General features: G+C 32.6%; 1 pseudogene; it reads right to left on the bottom strand.

The window, feature by feature from the left end:
* The window catches only part of LOC124897652, a 50314-nt pseudogene extending 29880 nt beyond the window's left edge, over nt 1–20434 (bottom strand).
* Between the last annotated feature and the right edge of the window lie 661 nt (nt 20435–21095).

Genomic DNA, 21095 nt, shown 5'->3' with positions numbered 1-21095 from the left:
TGAGGAAGGAGGTGAAACTAAAGACTTTGGGTGAAACTGGGAATGGTTACCGCCTCCTGACTTAGGCTGAGTAAAACTGAAGCTATCTGTTCTGGCTCTCTTGTTCTCCCTCTCTCTCCTTATTCTTAAGCTTCTACTCCTTAATCTATTGAGCATGGACTATAATCCAGGACAGGTCAATCTCCTTAATTAACGTTGCATTCCTACACTCTTTGACCACACTATGAGATATACCAGACACAAACTTGCTCATCTTAGACCTATTATTAACTACCACATGAGGGGCATACCTTGTAACAGGGTAAACTTGAGAGAATACTCTTTCACACTCATATCACCCTAATTTAAATTGATAAACTCTAGCACCTTGGCCTCTCTCAGCTCTAAGGGAAAAAAATCTATCTAAGAAGGTTGTAGCAAACTCTTCCTACTCTATGGGCTCTACATCTGCGCCCCTGTCTACCTTCCACTACTTAAACCATGTATAAACCACATCCTGTAGCTGATAGGCAGCTAACTTAGAACTCTCACTGGAAGTCACTCCTATGATATCTGTGACTATCTCAACTTGATCGAGGAACTCCTGTGGATCCTCTTCTGACTTAGATCCTAAGAATAGGGGATTTCATTTGGGTGAAGTCTCGAATCATGGATGCAGAAGTACTGGCCACTAGGTTAGCCTGAACAGCAGCTGGCCGTTTATTCTAGGCTACTACAGAATTGGATAGGGTAGTGAATGCAGCTTTGAATTCTGCATAGGAGATATGTTCATCCAGGGGATCTAGCTGGATGGGCTGAGGTGCTGACTGGTCTCCCGTTCCTCTTCCCTTAGTTCTCTTTGGTGGCATATTCTGTAAACATAAGTGAAACTTGGATTAGATAGATAGTTTAACTTGAGATTGTGCTCACCCGCACGACATGATTACTGAAATAAGGAAAACTTTAAACATCTAATTGCCTCATATCCATAAGTGTGGTGCGCTACACACCCATATACAAGACTCCACTAGACGCGGTTTTTAGACTTTCTAGGACTCTGTTGACCTATAGGCATTGATACGAAGTTTGTAACGCCCCGATTCTGTATCCCAAATACTACACTGTGCTTATAATCTCGAAGGACTAAAGCAAACCTATGACTGGTACCTGCTGTAATAACTGAATGACAATACTATAATTATTCAGAAATTAGATGGAAATCTGCCATAAGGTTCAAATAAGAAATAAATACTGACAATTAAATACTAATACATCTATCTAAAAAACCTCTATTGTTTGAACAATGAGCTGGTGGGACAATTCTGCAACTAACTCCAACTACTGAAGTAAACTGAGTGCTAATATAATTGAAATGATAAATCTATGTTCAAACTATGAGGACTCACCACTAATTCTATTACTGATAGATTGGGTTGTTAAGTACAGTTGGAAGCCCGTGCGTCTGAACCTATGATATAAGATATCATAGTGCAAGACAAAAATATGCGTTAGTACTTTAAATATACTGGTATTCTAAGTGAGGTAGGCTGATATGCATGGGTTTATATGCATGAACAATAGTTGACTGAATAATGTGAACATAACTGAACGAGAGTACATGCATGAATGCTTAAACTCTAACTGAGATCGTGGTAACACTGAATACTGAGTTCTGAATCACTGGTTTATTGATATCCGAGTTTACTAATACTATATTTCTATAACTGAGTGACTGTATTTGACAGTCCTGATTTCTGTAGAACTATTTTGAATTCTATACTGAGACTGGAACTGGAACTGAGACTGTGGGAGGTAATCATCTAACTGACATGCCCTAAATAAGATAACTGGGGTCCAACCTATAACCCCAATTGGAAGGGTGCCAGTACCGTGCCACGGGTAAAGACACTGAAGAGTCACCCTTATTTGGCACATGTCCTGAATGAGAATGGTAATACCCTTAACTGGTAGGTTAAAACACCTCATCAACCCTCAATCTGGCAAGTTGATGTCTTAACCTATGCTGGCTACGTAGTTCTAGAATATAAGGACTGCTTTTAAAGATCACACCCTCTGCTCGCAGGTGAGTCCCCATCCTTGGGTTCACTCGGTGCTGAATCCTACTCCCAACTGAAATAGACACTGAACTAATTTCTAAACTATACTAGTATTGATTGAACTATTACTGAGTACTGAATTGGTTACTGACTGAATTCTATGAATTGAATAAGCTTACTGGGCTCTGGACTGAATACTACTGAGTTTTGAACTGAATACTGGACTGATGCTGAGGTTACTGAGTTTTCCTGAGTTGTGTGATTGACTTAGTTCTACTGAGTTTCGTGACTGACTAAGGGTACTACTGATTGTGACATGGCTTATACTATTCTGTAACTGACATTGGATCTTCGTAAACAGCTAAATTATCGGGTATTAAATACCCCCAGGACTCGATAGCATGAAAATTAAAATATAGTAAATCTTGAAAATCATAACAATGCATACTTGTCTATGATTCATTCATAGAGGCATTCAATCAAACACTTGTAAGGCATCTATTTATACATGAATGGGGAATGCATGCTATCATGTCACAATTTCACTATTTCATTCTCATGGACATTCCATCAAACACTTACAAGGCATAACTTTAGCATATTTAGAAATTTAACACATTGTAATGACATGAGTTCAACACTAGGATCACCAAGAGACCCCAAATACACAACTAACTCAATTAAGCATTTTGTTAAACACCTAAGATGCATAATCTTGTACTTGGACATGAATGACACGCTAATATATCATGGTTACCACAATCAATTTACAACTCAAAGATTCTTGATCGGGAAATTACCACCACATACGTTACTTTATTTTTATGAAACTAGCAATTAAATCTTGAATTTGATCTCCGAACACCAACACATACATGAACACAATTGAATTTAAACATGTAAATATTGAAATCAAAAATCTTGTAATTAAAAAAGGGTTCTTGAACTCCAAGAGTGGAAGTAAACCCTTTGATAAACACCTAACATACCTTATAGTCAATTTCCTAGAGGGGTGAATTCTTGAGGTTTGTTTCTTGAACTTGTTGAAGCTAGGGTTTGTTCTTGAGATGATTTTGTCAAAAATATGAGGGATTTGGCTATTTCGTGCTTTAATCCCGTGTTATTGAGCTATGGGGTGAAGGTAAAAAGACCCATTTGCCCTTAAAAATACGGAGCTTAACTGCAGAAATTTACCCAGACCGGACTGGCCAGGGCACCTGGGCTTTGGAGCGCCGCTCTGGGCGAGGCGCCGCAGTATCCATCGCTGGCTTTCCCTAGCACCATACTGGGCAAGGTGCCACGGTCTAATCTCCCTGAGCTTCTGTTTTGGAGTTTCAAACACGCCCTTACGCTTGTCTGAAAAATCCAAAACTCACCCGAGATGTATTATTGACACCCCGATCATGAATCTACTTAAAAACTAACTTTCAGAGATTGGAAAGGTCATAAATAAATTCATTAAAGTTTGAGAGATTTAGAAAAGACTAAGTTCCAACAATTAGTTGAAACTTTCTAAGTCTGGGACCCCTTATCAAGCTCTAAGAAATTGAGTTGTGCTTCAGATTTTTTATGAGGTCTTACACCAGTGTACTATTTAGGAAAGCACTGCATTTCAGTAAAGGTTTAATTCACATTCATCAAAATCCAGTGGACCTCTGCGGTTGCTCCATGTCGCGTTAAAGTTTTAGGTCCCGTTCGTCATTTTCCAATAGCTCACCGTGACGGTGGCGCATCGCGACGAAGGAAAAAATGAGACTCATCCCTTTTCCAGTGGCTCAATGCAATTTCAATGTATCACTTTGATGGCTAATTTTCTGGTCATCCCTTTTCCAGTGAGCCACAACGATAATGGCGTGTCGCGATGGCATGCAAAATCGAAAAAAATCTAACTGTTTCCAGTCCCGTTGAAAATTTAAAAAAGGGCAATTAGGTCAATCTCCAAGCCCCCAATTCGTCATAAACAAAGAATTAAGCTCATTCTTAAGAACTTTATGCATATTTTCATCCATTCTCTCTTAAAGAAAAACCCTAGAGCTCAAAACTTACTCGCCAAAAAATTAAATTTCCTCTATTGTTTCTCCAAGAAAACTCAAAATTTAGGATTCCCAAATTAATATAATCAAGAGTTTATCTTCAAAAGCAAAAATAAGAATTCAAAGTTCAAGTTTCTTCATTCAATCATCAGTTAAGGTATGTGGGGTTTATGAAAAAGGATCCTCTTTCATTCTTGTGCCCAAAAACTAGATTTGAACTATAATTTTCCATATTTTGTATGAATATACATGAGTTTTAAATTAGGGTTCATATCCATTATTGTTATTTGTAAGATTATGAGATTTCAAGTGATTTTGATGTTGAATTCCATGTCTATTTTCATATTTTCATGTGTATTGCAGTAAATTTTATATTTTTGAGTTGATTTATCATTAACTACATTAATAAGCATGAACTTTATGATGTTTTGGCATGAAATTGATGCCTGGGTTATCATCCCTAGATTGAATATCATTATTTCAAGAAAGATTATGCTTTAAGCATTAGATAAACAGTTTATTTTTAGATTTTTAGTAAAGATTTGATCTTTTGATCCTCAGATATGATTTGAAATCCACCTTACAGATTTATTACAGATTACAAAAATTAGAATTTATTTTACTTACAAATTTAATCAGATAAATACATATCTGGTTTCATAATAAACCCTTATGCAAGTTTTTTAAGTGGATTTTCAATAGAATGAGCATATAGATTAAAGGGAGCAGTATTTAGCACCAAGCGGGAAGTGTAGGATTAGCATGCCCTACTTTCGTAGAACTACGTAGCCAACGTAGGTACAAATTATCAAATCATTCTCATTTTTATATGGATGATAGATACAGATACGATCACTTAGATTAGGTTATACTCCTTGGCAAAAGTATGACACCTCTCCCCATCGTGAGGTTTACCCTATAAGGGAACAAGATGTTGGACTCCATGATAGCTCACATGGTTTATATCGGATAGAAGAACCTCCATACAGAACAGAGTGATACTAATAGTAAAGAAAAGCTTTTAGTAAAACTAAGTGTAAGGTCTCACAACTTTATTCTGATTATGCTTTACAAAAAATTGTTAGCTACAGATTTTAGTTTTCAGATTTTAGATATAAAAGTGAGTCCTTTCTACACTTAGACAGCATGATTTACCAACAGAACACTAGTTCATCTTTTAGGACTATATTTTATGACTCGCTAAATTCTTAAAGAATGATTTGCTTCTCATGATACAGATTTTAGTTTTTAGATATTCCAGTTTATGTGATTCATTTACATTTAGCATGCATTATTTTACAAATTATGATAATGATTGATATACTATTTTTACGTATGCATTTCACCCCCATATACTCAGTACATCCTCAAAGTACTGATCCACATATATGTTTATGTGCTACATTGTCTCATAATGTAGGTTCAGGTGCTCAGTTTCAGCAGCGTAGGTGATTTCGAGCATCTCCATCTATATCCCGACAGTTGGTGAGTCTTCATAGGTTAGAGACTTAGTCTTTTAGTTTTCAGACTATTAGATTAGATGAATCAGTACTCTTTCAGACAGATTGAGTCAGCTGGTCGTTTGTCCCAGTGACTCTCTAGCATTAGTAGTAGAGGCTTGTCAAACTGCTAGTTTGCTTTAGATTTTCAGTATTGTTTCATCAGACCCCTAAGATTAGTAATTTTCAGATGTTATATTCAGACAGTTTTTCGCATTCAGTATGATTTTGATATTTACATTTCCTTATTATGAGATTCAGACTTAGTAGAAGGCAGACAAGGTTAGCTTAAGGCTACTCGTAGTCTTAACCACTGTGTGATGTCTCAGAACCCATTTTTGGGGGCGTTACAATATATCATCTGGTTGGTTGTAGAAATACTCATTGTGATTGGTTGTGACCATTACATCCTTATAACATACTCATTCATGAAATACTGGTACCACCATGGCAACACCTGAGTAATACTGGAAACACCTTTTTAAACCCCCCCAAGAGATGTGTCGGGGAGGAGCTATTGTAATATCTTATAAAACCCTTTCCAATGGATGTTCAAAAAGGAGATATGAGATATGTAGATTACATACGGGTTGACGAACCCTCATGGGTTTTGTGTGGGAAGGCTTGCCTCTGTAGGTGTATACAGGGATTGTGCGACGATCTGAGAGGTTGTGTAACGACCTCGTGCATCATTATCATCCATCATATATATTACACTTACCTTGTTACGTTTATATTGTGTTGTATTGTCATATTGACTTGTCATCTATGCAAGTACTTTATCTTTTTTTACTTGTATTTGATGATCTTGTATATGCATATTCCCCTTGTTCTACTTATATGAGATATAATGCATACTTTTGTTCTATTTTGGTGTGATGTTATGATATATGTGATATATTAGAAATTTTAGTGCAAGCAGCGTGGGCTACCGTTTTAGAACATTTTCTGATTGCAGGTGATGTGACCTTAGTGTATATTTTGTATGCTTTATTTACTACTTTTCTTGGTCGGCCTATGATACCTAGTGAGTACAAGTGGACCGTACTCTTGCCTACTGCGCCCTTTTGGTGCAGGTCCTAGCCTGAGTGCACCTCAACTTGCTTGACTCGGGAGATTGTTGGAGCTTCCAAGGTAGGGGTTGGACATTCATGCGTCCAAAGTTCACCTCTATCTTTCTGTATTGGTTATATCTTTATTAGTGTTCGGAGACAAATATTTTCCTTTGTGGTTATTTTTCTGATGTATTTGACTCTGGGATTGTATTAGAAGTTCTTATATTGTTGACACCAGATTTTGAGAGTTATGGCTCCATGTGTTGATTTTATTCTTTCCATTTTTATTATATCTATGTGGTTCGTCTTCGTTCTAGAAGTCTTACCTTAGGAGCATTTCTATCATTTCCCCTTGTGTATCAGTTTGGGTGAGAGGCTTACATGTTAAGGTTTGCCGTGACAAGACCACACTTAGTTGATCAAGAGTTTGATTTTGATATTTTGTTGAATTACCCATTAGTTTCGTCACAAAAATGACGTTTTACTTTTTATTTGCTTGGTATAATACATTGATGCACTTGAAAAATACATCTTTTGTACTCTGAAATGGAATTGTGATACAAGTAGTAATCTAGTGTAATGATCTGAATTTATGGAGTTTCAATTACTATGTGTTTTGACTATTTTGCCCTTCTTTGTAGTTGACACATGTTGATTTTGAGGTTTGGAATTGATTGACATGGTTTACTATGCGATCAAAAATAATTTGTGCAAGTTTGTGATATTTAGAGGCTTGAAAAGCCATATAATTGACTCCGAACAACATTTGTTGTTCCGAATGTCGAATGGTAAACTGGACTGCGCCAACTGAAGCACCACAATATAGAGGAATAATGATATCCCCAGATAAGAAACTAATATTCCACAAAAAAGAGGGGCAAAGACTATATTACATATATGAAGGAATGATCTTCATTGAACATATAATGGAGATTCAATTTGTGACTCCCATAGCAACAATTGAAGAAACAAGCAGCCATCCATGGCTCAAAAAGTATGGAAAAGGAAAATAATTGATATTGAAGATTAATTTAGACGCTCGAGACGTAAAAAACTCTGATACAATAGAACAAGTTGTCACTACTCTCCGATCATTCATCCATATTTAAGAAGATACCAAAAAAAAAATAAAAATGTTGCATAATCCATTTTAATTTTTCTTTTTACTTCGATTAAAGTCGTTATAATAATTTTCTTTGTGACATTTTGTGATTTAATTTTAGTTGGATTACAGGGTTATACGATTTTATGCACTTCTTATTTGCATACTCATGAATTTATCATTTTATATGAGATATAGTATATTTCTTGACTTTTGAGTCAACACGTAGCTCATGGAAATTAAAATAATTTGTGTGCTATGAGCAATCTTTTGTACTTTTTCACTGTATCAACTTATAATGGGATACTCTATATTATATGTTGCTTAGACTCTTTAAAAGTGTCAACAGATGCGAGCCAGATTCTTCAAAAATAGTATAGTTTTGGAGAATTCGACATGAATACAGCACCAAAAGTGAAAAGTCTGCGCAACTTAATTCCATACCTTTTGCTTTAGAGGCAAAACTTATGCACCATCGGCGGCACGGTACACTACTTCATTGTGTCTTAGATTTTGAGACTCTCAGTAACCTTGCCTTAGTGGGAAATTTTAGCTCAGGGACATTTATTACATTTTCAAATAAGGGGTACTCATTATTTTCTTGAAGTTGGTCTCAAACCCTTCTTAAACATTAACAGGAAAGGAAGGTAACTAATCCAAATATCCAAATTAAATGCAAAAAATCATGCATGTGACAGATAAAGAAATACTACAAAACTATTTCAGCTGCTATCTGGAAGCACTTATTTTCACTCAAAAGTTTGGTCAAATGCTTTAATTTTTTAAAATAAACACTTTTTTCAAAAAACTAAAATAAAATAAACACTTTTGAAGAAAAATAAGTTTGATCAAACAGACTATTAGTATAATTTATTTTTCTTAAAAAAAATATTTCTAGCAATAAAGCAATATATATAAAAGAAACATATGGCAGAACTTTAAGCAATATTAAGATCTATCCATCCTGGTGGTTTACCGTGAATTATTGCTGCCCTATAGGTAATAGTTGTCGTACTAAAGCAATAAGCAATAATAATGAGCAAACTCTTGACTTAAATATAAGCAATTAACAGATTATATAACTTAATCAATCATATATATATAGACACTTAGATAAAAAGATGTTTCAATAAAAAACAACAAAGAACATAAGCAATTTTTGGATTGGTTAATGCAAATATGCTGTAAAATCCTACTCAGTACTCCCTCTCTCCTATAGTTTCTTCATTAAATAAGTTCTTTTAGCCTATATTTTTCCCATTTTTACCTTTTTTTTTTACATACCCTGTTCATTTCTCTCTCTTAACTTAAATTTTTAATAGCTTCTTCTTTAACCACACCCCGGAATAGTCACCTGGCTATTAACACTTGTCTTGTTGTCTATTCAGCAGACTTGGCGGACTTTCAAAGCCAGAATTCCTAGGAATTTACAGGTTAATCCATCGTTGCTATTAAAAGGTTAAAAGATTAATCATATACTAACGGTAATTAAGGATTTACATAAAGTTACATGATTTTAATAATTACATGTAGTTACATAAAATAAAAACTTCATAAACATAAATATTTTTGTGGGAAAAACATAGTGTAAATAGGAACTTACATGAAGTAACTGGGGGAGAGGTTTCCTTTCGGGAACCCCCTTAAGATTGAATCAAAACTTGAAAACTTTTATTTAGACTATACTATACAACTTGGTCTATACAAAGGAGAAGGATTGATGGTTTAGGAGAAGGGTTTTACATATTTAGAGGGAAGAGGAATATGTTGTGTTTGGTTTTTTCCTTCTTTCTCATTCTTACCTTCTACTACTAAGTCTTAAGCCTTTTATAGGTAAATTTCTAGAGAAAGGAGTGGACATAAAAACAACTACGTGGCCTGAACATATGTGGCCGACACTTAAAGATAAAAGATAAGAAAGAATCTTATTAATGCTAGCTGGGTGCTCATTGGGCCCCATCATCACATGTATTATTATTTCTTTCTTGACTCAGTCAGACACATGCTTCATAGTTTTTCTTTACTTTTAGAAAGTAATGATAAAGGAAGCACCATTCTGACACTTACACTAACTCGATTATTACAAGACACAAAGTGGGCATCCCCACCTGTCAATCTTATCTCTTACTATAAGTAGCTTGTCTTTATTTTCTTGTCTTCTTCTGGACTAAGTATCCAAATTGTGCAGGGCGATCGAATCGAAACTCATTCCTGATTCATCGTCTTCGTAAGGGTCCTGAGCATCTTGGAAATGAGTAAATTAATTGTCTTCATTAATGTCTTCATCATTTATTTCTGGGACTAATCTGTTTGTACTGGTACTAGGTTGTTCATCAACATGCTTATATTGTGTCTGTTGGCTGAAGAATCTATCCAAAGTCTGTTTAATTATAGTCTCTATAGTATCACTTTTCTTTCTTGAGATTAAAGTCTTCTTTGAAGTCTTATTGCCTGATTTTATTAGTCTGCGTCTTGATGAAGAACAATCTTTATCTTCACTTTTTGGCAAAGTGATAGCCATTAACGGTTTTGACTTGTCTTTACCGGTTACCGTTTGAACCGGACTAGCTGTACCAACATCCGATACAGTGGATTTCTGAGCATTTAGAGGGAAATGCACACCCTTCTCATCCATTTTTTGAGGAGATGGAGAACTCTGAGTCTGATTGTTTGTCCTACTTGTATTTGTCTGATGATCAATTCTTGCTTCCAATATTTGTATCTATCTTATTAGTATAGTGTTTTCCATAAGAAGAGATTCCTTTTGAGAATTAAGCTTCTTGAAATTCTCTGTTATAGAAGAACAATGGTCACAAAAAATAATTTTTCCTGTGTCTCTCTATATATTGTATTAAGGTATTTGATCTGGATTTTGTCTGAGTGAAGATAAAATATAGTAATTTGGTCCTAAGTATCCTCTAGCATGATTTGTTGCTTCAGTGAAATCATTAGAACCTTTAAAAAGTGGGATTTTAAAACCTTGTATTGACTCTAATACTTTTATCCATGTTTGAAAAATGCCATTAGTTTTACCATGAATAACTACATAATTTTTAAACCTTGGCTTGCTTTTTTCTGCCATATATTGACATAGAGAATTCATTGCTGCCATAAAATGATTACAATTTTATTTATTATAAGATATCCAAAGGTTGTCTACTAAACACTTCTGGAGTCTATCTAGAATGTAGTCTGGTCTTATTCTGAATGACATATTACTCTCAGGGTAAGCAACTAAATTAAATGGTCCAAAGTGAATTCTTTCCATTGCTTCTAGGGAGTCTAATGGTCTAAAATTTAAATTACCTAATACTATCCGTTGATATGAGTCTGAAGAAGAGGCTATGCCTTTGCCTTTATCTACATGAGGCTGAGGTTGTCCTGTTGGTCTCATGCTGAAAACAAATGAGTTGAATTAAACCAAAACTTAACTTATTTATTTATTCCTAATTGTAATCTACTTAACTGATCTGCTAAGTTGTTTTCTTTACCTTTTATATGTTCAAATTTAATATTTTTATAAATAGATATTGTATTTAAAAAATTCAACCATCTTCTTCTACTGCTAGTTTTATCGTTTATTTTTTGATGGAATTTAACAATAGCTTCACAATCTGTTCTAACTAAAATTTCTTCTTTATTCAGAATATATAACTTAAAACTATTTAAACCATATATTATTATTAATACTTCTAGGTCTATAGCACTCTTGTTTCCTTTTTCTTTATATGCTCCACTCTGGTAGCCGCATATTTGTTCATCGTTTTTATTGCTATATTTATTAGGTCGTGCTTTTAGAATATCTTCCCATCCTAAATCACTTTCGTCTGTTTGAATAATTAAATAGTCTGATTCTAATGGTATTTTTAAGTCCCGAATATTTTTAACCTTTTCTTTTATCTTTTGAACTAATTTAATATCTTCTATATTAAAGCTTTTTTGTCCCTTGCTACCTGTCTTTGCATATAGTGGTCCTGCTATTTTTCTTAAATCTTGGATAAAATTTCTCGCGTAGTTTACTAATCCTAAAAAAAATTGTAAAGTTTTAGTTTTTTCTAATTGATCAGGCATTTCTAATACCTTTTTAGCTATGTGTGGTTGGAGTTTTATTCTTCCATTTCCTAATGTTATGCCTAAGAAATTGATATAGGTCTTACATAATTCCATTTTCTTTTTACTTATTATTATTCCATGTTTAACAAATAATCTAAATACTATTTGTAAGTGTCCTAAGTGTTCTTGCATATTTTGACTAAACACTAAAATATCATCTTCATATACTAATACAAAATGTTTATATTCTCCAAATATATTATCCATTTTTCTTTGAAAAATGGGTGGATCTATTTTTAAACCAAACGGCATAACTAACCATTCAAAATGTCCTCCTGGACATGTGAATGCAGTCCATTCTATGCTATCTGGGTGCATTTTGACTTGCCAGTATCTTGATTTGCAGTCAAATTTGCTATATATTTTCTTATTTTGTATTCTATTGATTAGCTCACTTTTATCTGGTAGTTTATATGCATCTGTTCTAGTATTGTTATTTAATCTTTTATAGTTAATTACCATACGAGCTTTACCTCTTATTTGTTCATTATGATTTCTTACCATAAAAGCAACCGATCTGTGTCTAGAAGTAGATCTTCTTATTACTTCTAGTTTTAGAAGTTCTTTAATTTGTATATCAAATTCTTTGGTATCTTCATTTTTAGCTTCTATAGGTGCAGTTTTTATAGTATATTCCGAATTAATTATATCTAATTTACACATTATCTCATTACCATCCCAATGAGCTAATGGTCTTTCTTCGATTATTTTCATTTTATCTAATATAGATATTATATTATCTAAGTCTTTTGGACTATTTATCATTCCTATTTTATTTATTCCTTTTTTTAAAGTTATAAAACTGGATTTCTATATTTATTAAAGTATAAAATTTTTCTATATTCTCTAAGTATTCATGTTCTTCAATATTTATTAACGTATACTCTTCTATACATTCTTTTAAATGTTTTTCCAAATCCTTATAATTTTACAAATAAAATGCATAATTTATTAACGGGAAAAGACCCAAATAGTGGTCTAATAACATTACAAAAAGATGCATTGATAAAATTAGAACAATTAAGCATCTCACACTGGATGCATATAAAAAACTTTTTAAAAGATTATTTTTATTATTGTACAACCAGTGGTAATACTTTTAATGAGGAATTAGGAAAGAAATTATTTAATAAATTACCAGGACCATTAGGAAGAGAAATAGAAGAAAGATGGTACAAAAGAGATGGAGTAATTCAAAACCCAAATGCTAGATGGACTATAGGACAAAGAATACAACATGTAATGGATATATTAACAAAGAAATGTACAAATACAAATACAAAAACAGTTAAAAAAAAATGAAATGAATTTTTGTAAATCAATAATATATACCACCCAAAATTATGATAATAACCAAAGAAAACCAAGAAGATATAAAAATTACAATAATTACAACAAAAAACCATACACTCGTAAAAGATATTTTCTATGAAAATCACAAGCAAAGAAACCTTATTTAAATAGAGATAGACATGTTAGGAAATATAGAAATGATAGAAATTATAGAAATAAACTAGAATGTTATACATGTGGAAGTCCAGATCATTTAGCAAATATTTGCTCTAAAAGAAACAATAGCAGAACTAGAAACTCTCAGTTAATAGAAGATTTTCAAGAAACATTATTAAATGTAAACGAATATATGTGAGACACAGAAAGCATATATTCTATAGTAAGTTTCGAATTAAATGAAAATAACAAAACAGACTCATCAGATTCTGAAGAAGATAACTTGATAAATGAAATAGGACAAGAAATAGATGAGTTAGACTTAAATAGTTTAGTAATAAATAACTTAATGAATGTTACAGAAGAGTGTACCCATGAGTTTCAAAAAAATAAAGGAATAGATAGTAATAGACGCCAAATTTGTAGATGGTATCCTAGTAAGGAATACAGAGCTAAATGTAGAAAATGTTACATGAAAGCCTGTATAAATTGTATAGAAACTACCTTAAAAATAAAAATAGAATCATACGTAAATAATGAACAAAGATACACAACTAATCAAATCACGAATCTAAGAATAACAACTATGGAGGCCAGAGTAAATGAGCTAGAAAGCAGAATAAATATAATAGAAAAAGGAAAAGCTAAACAATATGAAGATGAAAATAGTACACAAAGAACGAAACATTTAGAACAAATAGAAATAGAGCTTATGAACATAGAAAATAATAGTGGCCTAATATGCAATGAAGAAAAAGACTTTTCTACGGAAAAAGTATTAGTAAAAATAAAAATTAAAGATATAGAAATAGAAACATTAGCTCTAATAGATCCAGGATGTACTAGTTGTATAATAAATAAAGAGATAATACCAGAAAACATATTAGAAACATATAAAACACTAATTACAGCAATGCAAATGGATGGATCCAAAAATATTTATCATCACTATATAGAGAAAGTCCAAATAAGTTTCTTAAATACGTGTAATAAATATTACGAACCTACCTATAATATTAGTCAAGTATTAGTAAGAGATTTAAATATTGGAACAAACTTTGTGATAGGATTAAAATTTTGTCTACACAACAGGAGAGGTTGCCTTATAACTAGAGATGGTATCGTGTTATTCAAAAACCTCACACATACTCCAGTAATAACCTCAAGATTACCTACAAAAACTTAAAGCACAAAAAGATTCTCAACCAGATCCTCAGCCATGCTGTGATAAATGTACAGACAATAGTTGTAAAATTAACGAAGAGGAAAAAGAGTTAAAAGAATGTATAAAAGAGTATACGTTAATAAATACAGAAGAACATGAATACTTAGAGAATATAGAAAAAGTTTATACTTTAATAAATATAGAAACCCAGTTTTATAACTTTAAACAAGGAATAAATAAAATAGGAATGATAAATAGTCCAAAAGACTTAGATAATATAATATCTATATTAGATAAAATGGAAATAATTGGAGAAAGACCATTAGCTCATTGGGATGGTAATGAGATAATGTGTAAATTAGATATAATTAATTTGGAATACACTATGAAAACTACACCTATAGAAGCTAATAATGAAGATACTAAAGAATTTGATATATAAATTAAAGAACTTCTAAAACTAGAAGTAATAAGAAGATCTACTTCTAGATATAGATCGGCTGCTTTTATGGTAAGAAATCATAATGAACAAATAAGAGGTAAAGCTCGTATGGTAATTAACTATAAAAGATTAAATGACAATACTAGAACAGATGCATATAAACTACCAAATAAAAGTGAGCTAATCAATAGAATATAAAATAAGAAAATATATAGCAAATTTGACTGCAAATCAAGATACTGGCAAGTCAAAATGCACCCAGACAGCATAGAATGGACTGCATTCACATGTCCAGGAGGACATTTTGAATGGTTAGTTATGCCGTTTGGTTTAAAAAAAGATCCACCCATTTTTCAAAGAAAAATGGATAATATATTTAGAGAATATAAACATTTTGTATTAGTATATGTAGATGATATTTTAGTGTTTAGTCAAAATATGCAAGAACACTTAGGACAGTTACAAATAGTATTTAGATTATTTGTTAAACATGGCATAATAATAAGTAAAAAAAATGGAATTATGTAAGACCTATATCAATTTCTTAGGCATAACATTAGGAAATGGAAGAATAAAACTCCAACCACACATAGCTAAAAAGGTATTAGAAATGCCCGATAAATTAAAAAAAATTAAAAATTTACAAATGTTTTTAGGATTAGTAAACTAGTGAGAAATTTTATCCAAGATTTAGGAAAAATAGAAGGACCACTATATGCAAAGACATGAAGCAAGGGACAAAAAAACTTTAATATATAAGATATTAAATTAGTTCAAAAGATAAAAGAAAAGGTTAAAAATATTCCGGACTTAAAAATACCATTAGAATCAGACTATTTAATTATTCAACAGACAGAAGTGATTTAGGATGGGGAGCTATTCTAAAATCACGACCTAATAAGTATAGTAATAAAAACGAAGATCAAATATGCGGCTACCAGAGTGGAGCATATAAAGAAAAAGGAAACAAGAGTGCTATAGACCTAGAAGTATTAGCAATAATATATGGTTTAAATAGTTTTAAGTTATATATTCTAAATAAAGAAGAAATTTTAGTTAGAACAGATTGTGAAGCTATTGTTAAATTCCATCAAAAAATAAACGATAAAACTAGCAGTAGAAGAAGATGGCTGAATTTTCGAGATACAATATCTATTTATAAAAATATTAAATTTGAACATATAAAAGGTAAAGAAAACAACTTAGTAGATCAGTTAAGTAGATTACAATTAGGAATAAATAAATAAGTTAAGTTTTGGTTTAATTCAACTCATTTGTTTTCAGTATGAGACCAACAGGACAGCCTCAGCCTTCTGCAGATAAAGGCAAAGGCATAGCCTCTTCTTCAGACTCATATCAACAGAAAGTATTAGGTAATTTAAATTTTAGACCATTAGACTCCCTAGAAGCAATGGAAATAATTCACTTTGGACCATTTAATTTAGTTGTTTACCCTGAGAGTAATATGTCATTCATAATAAGACCAGACTACATTCTAGATAGACCCCAGAAGTGTTTAGTAGACAACCTTTGGATATCTTATAATAACCAAAATCGTAATCATTTTATGGCAGCAATGAATTCTCTATGCCAATATATAGCAGAAAAAAGTAAGCCAAGGTTTAAATATTATGTGGTTATTCATGGTAAAACTAATGGCATTTTCAAATATGGATAGAAGTATTAGAGTCAATACAAGGTTTTAAAACCCCAATTTTTAAAGGTTTTAATGATTTCACTGAAGCAACAAATCATGCTAGAGGATACTTAGGACCAGATTACTATATATCACCTTCACTCATCAAATACCTCAATTCAATATATAGAGAGACGTAGGAAAAATTATTTTCTGTGACCATTGTTCTTCTATAACGAAGAATTTAAAGAAGCTTAATGCTCAGAAGGAATCTCTTCTTATGGAAAATACTAGACTAATAAGACAGATACAAATATTGGAAGCAAGACTTGATCATTAGAAAAATACAAGTAGGACAAACAATCAGACTCAGAGTTCTCCATCTCCTCAAAAAATGGATGAGAAGTGTGTGCATTTCCCTTTAAATGCTCAGAAATCTATTGTACCGAATGTTGGTACAGCTAGTCCGATTCAAACGATAACCGGTAAAGACAAGTCAAACCCGTTAATGACTGACACTTTGCCAAAAAGTGAAGATAAAGATTATTCTTCATCAAGATGCAGAATAATAAAATCAGGCAATAAGACTTCAAAGAAGACTTTAATCTCAAGAAAGAAATGTGAAACTATAGAGACTATAATTAAATAGACTTTGGATAGATTCTTCAGCCAACAGACACAACATAAGTATGTTGATGAACAGCCTAGTACCAGTACAGAAATATTAGTCCCAAAAATAAATGATGAAGACATTAATAAAGACAATGAATTTACTCATTTCTAAGATACTTAGGACCCTTACGAAGACGATGACTCAGGAATGAGTTTCGTTTCGATCGCCCTACACAATTTGGACACTTAATCCAGAAGAAGACAAGAAAATAAAGACAAGCTATTTATAGTAAGAGATAAGATTGACAGGTGGGGATGCCCACTTTGTGTCTTGTAATAATCGAGTCAGTGTCAGTGTCAGAATGGTGCTTCCTTTATCATTACTTTCTAAAAATAAAGAAAAACTATGAAGCATGTGTCTGACTGAGTCAAGAAAGAAATAATAATGCATGTGACGATAGGGCCCAATGAGCACCCAGCTAGCATTAATAAGATTCTTTCTTATCTTTTATCTTTAAGTGTCGGCCACATATGTCCAGGCCACGTAGTTGTTTTTATGTCCACTACTTTTTCTAGAAATTTTCCTATAAAAGGCTTAAGACTTAGTAGTAGAAGGTAAGAATGAGAAAGAAGGAAAAAACCGAACACAACATATTCCTCTTCCCTCTAAATGTGTAAAAACCTTCTCCTAAACTATCAATCCTTTTCCTTTGTATAAACCAAGTTGTATAATATAGTCTGAATAAAATTTTTCAAGTTTCAATTCAATCTTAAGGGGGTTCCCGAAAGGGAAATCTCTCCCCCAGTTACTTCATGTAAGTTTCTATTTACACTATGTTTTTTCCACGAAAATATTTATGTTTATGAAGTTTTTATTTTATGTAACTATATGTAATTATTAAAATCATGTAACTTTATGTAAATCCTTAATTACCGTTAGTATATGGTTAATCTTTTAACCTTTTAATAGCAACGATGGATTAACCTATAAATTCCTAGGAATTCTGGCTTTGAAAGTCCGCCAATTCTGCTGAATAGACAACAGGACGTGTTAATAGCCAGGTGACTATTTTGGGGTGTGGTTAAAGAAGAAGCTATAGGGTAAGTTAAAAAAAAGGTAAAAAAGGGAAAAATATAGGCTAAAAGAACTTATTTAATGAAGAAACTACAGGAGAGAGGGAGTACTGAATAGGATCTTACAGTATATTTGCATTAACCAATCAAAAAATTGCTTATGTTCTTTATTGTTTTTTATTGAAACATCTTTTTATCTAAGTGTCTATTTTATAATAAAAATAGGGTTAAAGAAATAGAGAAGAAAGGATAAGTTTTTCAAATAATAGAATAGGAAGTAATATATTTACTAGATTACTATCAAGGACTCGCCAAAATATAGACCAACATAAAGAATTAAATAAAGTAATAGACGTAGACAGAGATTTACAAATGTTTCAGCAAAATCAATTAAAACTTTAAATAAATAAGTTAAGTTTTGGTTTAATTCAACTCATTTGTTTTCAGCATGAGACCAACAGGATTGCCTCAGCCTCCTATAGATAAAGGCAAAGGCATAGCCTCTTCTTCAGACTCATATCAATAGACAGTATTAGGTAATTTAAATTTTAGACCATTAGACTCCCTAGAAGCAATGGAAAGAATTCACTTTGGACCATTTAATTTAGTTGCTTACCCTAAGAGTAATATGCCATTCAGAATAGTCTCTATAGTTTCACTTTTCTTTCTTGAAATTAAATTCTTCTTTGAAGTCTTATTGCCTGATTTTATTATTCTGCGTCTTGATGAAGAACAATCTTCATCTTCACTTTTTGGCAAAGTGGCAGCCATCAACTTGCTTCCAATATTTGTATCTGTCTTATTAGTCTGGTGTTTTCCATAAGAAGAGATTCCTTCTGAGCATTAAGCTTCTTGAAATTCTCCATTATAATGGTCACAGAAAATAACCTGGCTATTAACACTTGTCCTGTTGTCTATTCAGCAGACTTGGCAGACTTTCAAAGCCAGAATTCCTAAAAATTTACAGGTTAATCCATCGTGGCTATTAAAAGGTTAAAAGATTAACCATATACTAAGGGTAATTAAGGATTTACATAAAGTTACATGATTTTAATAATTACATGTAGTTACATAAAATAAAAACTTCATAAACATAAATATTTTTGTGGAAAAAATATAGTGTAAATAGGAACTTACATGAATTAACTGGGGGAGATATTCCTAATTGTAATCTACTTAACTGATCTGCTAAGTTGTTTTCTTTACCTTTTATATGTTTAAATATAATATTTTTATAAATAGATATTGTATCTCGAAAATTCAGCCATCTTCTTCTACTGCTAGTTTTATCGTTTATTTTTTGATGGAATTTAACAATAGCTTCACAATCTGTTCTTACTAAAATTTCTTATTTATTTAGAATATATAACTTAAAACTATTTAAACCATATATTATTGCTAATACTTCTAGGTCTATAGAACTCTTGTTTCCTTTTTCTTTATATGCTCCACTCTGGTAGCCGCATATTTGTTCTTCATTTTTATTGCTATATTTATTAGGTCGTGCTTTTAGAATAACTCCCCATTCTAAATCACTTCCGTCTATTTGAATAATTAAATAGTCTGATTCTAATGGTATTTTTAAGTCTGGAATATTTTTAACCTTTTCTTTTATCTTTTGAACTAATTTAATATCTTATATATTAAAGTTTTTTTGTCCCTTGCTTCATGTCTTTGCATATAGTGGTCCAAGTAGGCCTACCGCGAATGCAAAAGCTCTCGTTTCCTTCCATTTTGCTTCCAACTCCAATTTATACCCAAATTTGTAAAAAGAGTTGAATCTTCCGAACCAATGGTACAACTCACGAAAAGTGATATTTTCTACATCCCGTTCTCCTAGCCAGGTGTCGTCATCAGTTAAAAATGCTTCCTTGATCTTTTGACGATCCCACACATCTAGGACTAAAATATTCTTATTCGGTGTCTCCTTTCTCTTAAAACACATTTCCGTACTCTCGTAGCAAATCAATACCTCTTCAATGGTGGGGGTCAATTCAACATCCCCAAAGTGAAATACCATGTTCTGATCATCCCAAAAAGTTGTTAGTACATGGATAATTTTGGGCCAAGCGTCCATCTCGATCAAAGATGGAAGATGCCCAATGTGTGTTCTAACAATCTTTCTATCTTTTGTACCCATGTAATCCCACCATAGTTTTAGGTAATCGTCGGGTTTGGTGACCATCTTGAACTTTTCACGAGAATGCAATTGAGCCATATCTACATAAAAGAAGACAAAATAAGCCTTTCCCCGACCCTAAAGGATAATGGATTGAATTTAGACAAGCATATATTTCTTCAACACATAAGCATGGTTTGTCTGTGATTGAATCGGGGTCAAATAGACATAGGGCAGGTTTTCTAATGGGCCCAATACCCCGCTCGGATATTGGGTCATCCTAGGCACATGCCTAAAATAGGGTTTTGGTTTCGTTCTATCCTCGGTGTCTAGAGTGGACTTGGACACTCGTTCTCAAGCGGACAACTTGAGTTTGAAAATACGAACAGCGCCAGACGACTCACATGCTGATAAGCTGTTCGTATTTCCAACACATTTTGGAATTGAACAACAAGGGCCGGGACATCCACGAAACCCCAAAACAGTTTATAAGATACAGGAAATACCATGAGATGCGATAATTAAACTTTACATAATCGAAACACATAAACACACAAACAGTTAATCAAAGAAGAAATAAAACATTTGGTTAGAACCTAGTAAGATCCCCAGCAGAGTCCCTATTTTTGTTTTGCAGAAAAATTTGACTTTTGAAAGAGAGTCGCCACTTAATTTTGAAAAGGAATTAAGAAATCTTTATAAAAGTTACTTCAAACGATTCAAAACAGGAAAATCTTTTTAAGTTAGAGATTCTAGAAAA

The sequence above is a fragment of the Capsicum annuum genome, chromosome 1 (genome assembly GCF_002878395.1).
Source record: "Capsicum annuum cultivar UCD-10X-F1 chromosome 1, UCD10Xv1.1, whole genome shotgun sequence".
In the NCBI taxonomy this organism is placed as follows: Eukaryota; Viridiplantae; Streptophyta; class Magnoliopsida; order Solanales; family Solanaceae; genus Capsicum; species Capsicum annuum.
The sequence above is the reverse complement of the archived record's forward strand: the minus strand, read 5'-3'. Positions and strand labels throughout refer to the sequence as shown.